This window comes from Bufo gargarizans, chromosome 8 (genome assembly GCF_014858855.1).
Source record: "Bufo gargarizans isolate SCDJY-AF-19 chromosome 8, ASM1485885v1, whole genome shotgun sequence".
Lineage (NCBI taxonomy): Eukaryota > Metazoa > Chordata > Amphibia > Anura > Bufonidae > Bufo > Bufo gargarizans.
The window spans coordinates 42,047,633-42,055,479 of NC_058087.1; the positions used below are offsets into that span (position 1 = coordinate 42,047,633).

At 48.7% G+C, this 7,847-nt stretch overlaps 1 protein-coding gene across 1 annotated transcript in view; it reads right to left on the bottom strand.

Annotated features, from left to right (window-relative positions):
- The window catches only part of SESTD1 (SEC14 and spectrin domain containing 1), a 127,073-nt gene extending 119,502 nt beyond the window's left edge, over positions 1-7,571 (bottom strand). The window contains exon 1 of the mRNA XM_044303188.1: positions 7,485-7,571. The gene's annotated coding sequence lies outside the window, so the exon portion shown is untranslated. The remainder of the gene's footprint in view (positions 1-7,484) is intronic.
- Between the last annotated feature and the right edge of the window lie 276 nt (positions 7,572-7,847).

The following is a 7,847-nucleotide window of genomic DNA, read 5'->3' on the forward strand; positions in this document are numbered from 1 at the left end:
TATTTTTTTATATCTTCCCCCTAAATCAATCCATCCACAGAAGAAGTTCAGCTCCAGAACACAAAGTGCTGGTAAGAACAGGACCGGACGCCCTACAATTAGAAGGCTCCGTAACAAACTTCATCCTGGCTTCAGGGTCTAGACGGCTGCGGTGTTCCCTTTCACTGAGTGCCGGGTTCTACATGTAGGAAATAATCCCGACCGTAACCAGAGCTGCAAGGCAGTTCTAGGGAATGTTGTATTATCTACCAGGTTATTATAGAAATGTACCAATGACTAAAAGAAGCACATGTAGGAATCGCTATTTAAGCCATTGTCTTGTGCATTCATACAAGCAGCTTGTAAGATGAGGTTTGACTTACAGGGGACCTCTACCTCCATCTGTACAGGGCGTCATATACAGGAAGTAATCAGGGGGGACTCATGACCACGATATTCCTTCCTCCTGAGGAAGAGACACACATATGACTTGGCATCTAAAGCCGAGCACCGATCACTAATGCGCGATCTGACGGGTCAGCAGGATTTTATTAGGAGCACTGACTACCTGACAACCAGGACAATCATTCCTGACAAACCTGCAGGCACCGGGGAAACATACACAGTAAGGCCTCTTGCACACGACCGTATGGCTTTTTCAGTATTTTACGGTCCGCAAAAAACGGATCCGCAAAAAATACAGATGACGTCCGTGTGCATTCCGTATTTTGTGGAACAGAACAGCTGGCCCTTCACAGAACAGTCCTATCCTTGGTCGTTATGTGGACAATAATAGGACATGTTCTATCTTTGAACGGAAAAACTGAAATGGAAGGCATACGGCGTACTTTTTTCTTTGCGGATCCATTGAAATGAAGGATTCTGTATAAGGAAAAAAAAAACGTTTGTGTGCAAGAGGCCTAGGGTCCGTACCCGTTCCGCGAGAACAGATGCAGAGCCAGAAATACGGCTGTCTGACTGAGCCCTAATGAATACCAATTTACAGTGAACTCTGCTACTAACTATTCTTGGCCCAAGTTCTGGAACTTCTAACGTCCCTTGTGCCGCTTGGGGGGGCGTCATCACTCCGGCCAGTCACTGGCTGCAGAGGGGCCGGAGCGCGGCGAACACAGCGGAGGACGGCAGGGGCTGGAACCAAGGGTGGCAGGTAAGTATGCCTCCCTCCACAGGTCTGGCAAGCAGAAAGGTGACAAAAAAGTGTTAAATAGCTGTACAACCCCTTTAAAGAGATTTTCCGGCGCTGGGAAAAATTAGGGAAAGCCGAGCACCGAGTCAGAATAACAAACCTATTCACCCTCTCTGGTCATCGAAATTCCTGCGCCACATCTGCGTCCCCGCTTCTTCTGGTTACCGCCTGGCCAGAAGTGCGACGTGCTGAATCCCTGCATGTGTCCACTGCCAGCCAATCAACGGACTCAGTGGTGACATGTGGAGGCCAGCAGAGGTGCCGGTCAGGGAGTCGTCATGTCCGACTTCTGGCAAAGCGGAGAAAGACGAACCCCCGAGAAGCAGCGCGATCAGGCCCTCGGCCATCCCAATTTTATTATTCTTTTTTAGGATCTGGACAACCCCTTTAAGACTACGGCTACACAGCAACAACATGGGTCATTTGTGTGACTTGGCGCATGGTCTATGATGTGCTAAGTGGGACCTCCACCCGACTGGCATTAGTCAGACTACATAACCAAGAACCTGACAGGTCAGAACAGGAGGCCAACACATGACTAGGACTCCGAAACCAACCACACAAAAATATCACAGCGCAACCAAAAATAATCCCCCCTATTCTAAACCAGCACCTGGTTCTGAATACTTTTGTAACTGCGTGTATTAAAAAATTTAGCATAGCCACTGAGTAAGGCCTCTTCAACACTACGTTTTTTTTTCTTCCGTTTTTTGCGTTCCATATGCGGTACCATTTATTTCAATGGTTCCGCAAAAAAAGCGGAATGTAGTCTGCATGCATTCCGTTTCTGTATTTCTGTTCCGTTAAAAGATGTCCTATTATTGCCCGCAAATCACGTTCCATGGCTCCATTTAATTCAATGGGCCCACAAATAAAACGGAACACATACGGAAATGCATCTGTATGCCATCCGTATCTGTTCTGTTTTTGCGGAACCATCTATTGAAAATGTTATGCCCAGCCCAATTTTTGTATACTGTATATGCCATATGGAAAAACTGAACAGAAACGCAAACACAACAGTAACAAAAAAACATAACAACGGATCCGTGAAAAACAGACTGCAAAACACTGAAAAAGCCATACGGTCGTGTGAAAGAGGCCTTATTCTATAAAATCTATCTCTATAGCGCCACCTGCTGTATGTTTCTTTTCTTTTTTTGTCCTGCTCACTGGGAAGGCCGCACATGCTCAGTTTCATCCTTCAACTACCACCTGAGCTGTGATAGGTAGAGCTGAGACACGCCCCCTGAGCTGTGATAGGTAGAGCTGAGACACGCCCCTGAGCTGCAGCAGAAAAGACACTCCCCTGAGCTGTGAGCTTGATATAAATCTAGCAGAGCAATGAATGGGGAAATCTCTGGATCTATGTGAGGTACTGGGCTGGTTCTAGCTTTGTTAGAAAGAGACTGCCATGTACTACACGTTAGTCATAAACAATTGTCCATACAATTAACTTCACATCACTGCTTAAAGAGGACCTTTCACTAGAATAAAACTTCTAAACTAACTATACAGACATGGAGAGCGGCGCCCAGGGATCTCCCTGCACTTACTGTTATCCCCAGGTGCCGCTCCGTTCTCCCGGTATAGCCTCCGGTATCTTCATAGTTAGGCTCCACCCAGGGGAACCTGCCGGCGTCTCCTTCTCCCATGCTGTAGCGCTGGCCAACCACAGCGCTCAGCGCTACAGCCAGGGGAGAAGGAGACACCCACAGAGAAAGACTGCGTCTCTTCCCCATTGCTTCTGAGCGGGTAAAATACCGGGGGGGCACAGCGCGGCGTAGGAGCGCTATTTTAACAAAACAGGCAAGGTGGCAGCATCAGTACAGGTACTTATCTGACTTAATAAAATCCGGTGAAATGTCCTCATTAAAGAGGAGCTGCCACTTCTCCTGACATGTCCATTCTAGTAACATATGGATGTAGCAGAGTTAACAGTTACCCGTGGCGAGTTATCACATCTACTTAAGGCTACTTTCACACCAGCGTTTACAATTCCGCTATTGAGATCAGTCATAGGATCTCAACACCGGAGGAAAACGCTTCCGTTTTGTATCTATTCATTATCAATGGGGACAAAACTGAACTGAATGAAACAGAGTGCACTAAAATGCATTCTGTTCCGTTTGGTTGCGCTCCCAACGCAGACAGAATAATGCCGCAAGCAGCGTTTTTTCTGTCCGCGATGTGGTGCGGAGCAAAACGGATCTGTCCTGGCACACAATGTAAGTCAATGGGGACGGATCCGTTTTCTCTGACACAATAGAAAATGGATCCGTCCCCCATTGACTTTCAGGGGTGTTCATGACGGATCCGTCATGGCTATAGAAGACATAATACAACTGGATCCGTTCAGGACGGATGCATGCGGTTGTATTTTTGTAACGGAAGCGTTTTTGCAGATCCATGACGGATCCGTGTAAAAATAGCATAACACGTTATGACTGTGACTGCTGCTACATCCGTACTTTCCCCTGTTATAACAACCCTGGAGCATCTATCCTTATAAGGCCTCAATCACATAGCCGTTGGTAGGCCGCGTCCGTATTGCGGCCCGCATCTGTTTACTTGAATGGGTCCGCAAGAACGGAGGCACAGAACCCCATGGAGACACTACGGATGCTTCCGTGGGGTTCCTCTCCGTGCCTCCGCACAGCAAAAAAATAAAACATTTGAATGGGGCTGGATCAGTCCCGGCAGCCGCACGGATAGCGCCCGTGCATTGGGGACCGCAATGCACAGAACGGCAGAACGACGGCCGTGTGAAAGAGCCCTAACTATGTGTAGTGTCATTCCTGCTAGAAGGTATGAATGAATTGCTAGCAGTTTGTAATGAAGGTACAGAGGGGTGTTACCAGTTGGGGAGGGGGGGGGGTCCCTGCACAGTTTGACAGTAGCAGCACTGATTGAATAATGTCAGACTGACTGTGCAGGGACACACCCCCAACTGGTGACAACCATCTGGACCTTCACTATAAACGGCTAACCATTTGTTCATAACTTCTAGCAGGAATAATACAGGAATGACACAACATAACACTAGATGCTCCAGAATTGATATTCCGTTGGTCAGGAGAGGGGACGGGTCCTCTTTAGGACTGGAGAGAAGAGATCCTTGGCATTGCTTCCTCAATAAACCAGTCTCCAGCCACAGCCTTTTCCTGTGAGACGTCAGTGGTGCAGCTCCATTAATTCCTGGACTGATCAGCGGCCAGAACCAGGACATCGATCAGGTGGATGCGGAAAGATTCTCAAACAATTATGCAAAGGAGGCACAACCTACGTGGATATCAAACTCAACAGGCCGAGCACTGGATCGAACACTGATGGGCTAGCCATAGGACCGCGGTGTGATCAGTGGGGGTGACAGATGGGACACGGGGTCCCTTCCTGTATTCAGTCCTTCCACTCCTTTAATAATTCTGGATCAAATTTTCTCACTACCCTGCAGTGCGCCGTTCCTCCTTTAATCCTCCAAGAAACGTATGAATAATTTGACAACAGGGTGTTGCCATTTCCCTTGTCAAAGAGATGTGTCCATACACAGCCGGACGCTGGCAGCACTGACTGGACAGAGCCAGCCTTCGCCCAACTGGTAACACCCAGTTGTCAATTCATTTGCAAACTTCTAGGAGGAATAACAGAGGAACTGCTGCACAACACAGAGTTCCAAGAAAAGAAACTCCAGTATTGCTATTTCATCTGGAATGTTCTTGTAAACTGACAGAGTCCGGTAAGATAACCGATCCTCTTCACACAGCGGCAGTTTTCAGAACCCGCCGCAGTGTAAGGTTCTGTTCACACCGCCGTGAATAATGTCCGGACCCCCATACAATTCAAAGGGGTGGTTTTTCAAAAAAAGACAACAAAAATGGACAGTTTTGCCGGTCGGCCATTTTCGTCACATGTGAAACGTAACCTTAGAGTAGTCATCAGTCAATTTAAAGGGGTTTTCCGGGATTACGTGTCTTTGTAACGAGCCCCTAATACATGTGGCACCTAATGAAAAGGATCACATTCTGTGGCCCCCACCATTCGGTTCCGGCGCCACGTCTCCGTTTGGCGATCTTCCAGCCCTGTTTATATATGGATGGGGGTCACATGCTGCTTGCGAAGACGTAACCGCGGAGGCCAGTCAGTGGCGCGTGTGACCCCCCCCAACCGGAGACTGGAAGATTGCCGAGCGGAGCCAGGGCACTAGAAAGGGGCAGCGGGGATCAGACGATGCAATTGTTCCATCAGGCACCATCCGCTCTGGGGGGTCAGCTACACGGGGCTGTAACCCTGAAATACCCCTTTAAGGCCTCTTTCACACGACCGTTTTTTTTTTTTTCCGTTTAGGGGCCGTTTTTTGCGTTCTGTATACAGAACCATTCATTTTAATGGTTCCAAAAAAAAGAACTGAATGTACTCCGTATGCATTCCATTTCCGTATTTCCGTTCCATTGAAAGATAGAACATGTCCTATTATTGCCTGCAAATCGCGTTCCGTGGCTCCATTCAAGTCAAAATGTCCGCAAAAAAAAAAACTGAACACATATGGAAATGCATCCGTATGTCTTCTGTACCCATTCCGTTTTTGCGGAACATCTATTGAAAATGTTATGCCCAGCCCAATTTTTTCCATGTAATTACTGTATATGCCATATGGAAAAACGGAACGGAAAAACTGAAAACACAACGGAAACAAAAAAATGGAACAACGGATCCGTTAAAAAAAAACGGACCTCAATACACTGAAAAGGCCATAGGGTCGTGTGAAAGAGGCCTAAGTTTGTATTTCATGTTTCTGACAGCTGGGTGACAACTGCTCCGGACCCCATTACAGCATTCATAGCAGTTGACACCTGCCTCACTAATCCGTACAGTTCGGGGGGTACATCCACACGTACCTGAAACTGTAGCGAAAAAGTCTGCGGCGATTTCTTTAGTGATCCCTCCGCAAAGACCGCAACGAAAACGAAACATCAGTGAACTTCACTGCAAAGGGTGAAATCCACTGGGGAGCGTGTGGACAAGACTCCGAATCCTTAAAATCTATCAACGTTGTACAACGCAGCAGATCAGCCGCGAAAATCCACCGCTATTCAGTCACGGAAGACGCCAGCCTTAAAGGGGACCTCTGCTGACAGATCTGCTTTTGTAAACAACCATATGAAACAACAATTCTGCCTGTCTTATGATTATTATTTATTTGCTCCTCTGTTATCCCTACCAGAGGTTTGTGGCTAAATTTACAACTGGGTGTTACTGGTTGGGGTGGGGAAGGGGGTGTCCCTGCACAGTCTGACGCTGTCCAGGGACACACTCCTAAACTGGTACATTATTTCACACATTTCTAACAGGAATAGTAGAGGGATGGCACAAAACAGAGTTATAAGAAAACGAGGCTCCAGAATTGTGATTATAGGGGGGATGCAAGCAAGTTACTAAAACAGACATGTCAGGAGAGGTGGAGAAAGTGGTCTTTGGGGTGGAAAAAATAAAAATCAAGAAATCAAATAAAAAATCTGCAACTATAACAGACGTCTCCTGACGTGTCTGCTTTAGTAAATAACCATATGAAATGACAATTCTGCCCGTCTTATGACTCTATGATGTGTTGTTCCTCCATTATCCCTACTAGAAGTTTGTGACTGGGTGTTACTAGTTGGGGGGGGGGGTCCCTGCACAGTCTGACGCTGTCCAATCAGCGCTGCCGGTGTCAGACTGCGCAGGGACACACCCCCTAACTGGCAGCACTCAGTTGTACATTATTTCACACATTTCTAACGGGAATAATAGAGGAACTGCACAAGACAGAGTTATAGGAAAGAGGCTCCAGGATCGCGATTACAAGTAAGTTACTAAACAGACATGTCATTAGAGGTGGAGATATCGAACACAAATCAGTAAATATGACAGTGGGATTAATATGACACGCACAGTATATGTGCCCCCAATTAGGTGACCTGGAGACTTCTGTCGTGACTTCCCCATCATGTCACGATCAGACTCCGTCCAGCAGGGAACCTCAGTGTGTGGCCAGATTGAGAAGACTGTGACATGCAGGGCAGCCGCTAGAGGGCAGAAGAGGGGCAGGGGCAGCCGGAGGAGCAGGAGGCCAGGGCCGGACACACCGCTGCCATTGTCACCGCTCACACCTGGCTGCTCATCCCGTGCAGCATCTGTCCACAGAGCCATCCCCGCAGCCCGACTCCGCACACACCCAGCCCGCAAGGCCACCTCAGCCGTCCCCGGCCCGTCCCCCATCTCCACCCGCCGCCACCACCACCACGTCCCCATCAATATTTACATGAGATAAGGCAGCGACCGCGGCGGCGGCTCCGGCAGATACGCTCCACACTTCCTGTTGCGTCCCCTCCCCGCCACTACACTCCAGCGCACCCCCCTCCCCTCTCGCCGAGCCACGCCCACAAAGGGGGGACGGCGCCAAGGGAAAGCCAGACAGCTGATTGGCCGAGACGCGTTCACGTGGGTCCTCTTCCCCGTCTGCCCCGCCCTTCAGGGAGACTGGGACTTCGATTCCTTGGCGACCGCAGACATGGAAACAATGAAAGTGATGCGGTCGGGAGGGAATTGGGGAGGGAGGGGCGTGTCCTCAGCCTGTGGATGTGACAGCCTCGTAGTAGACCGGAGAGTCGGGCAGTGAGCGCTC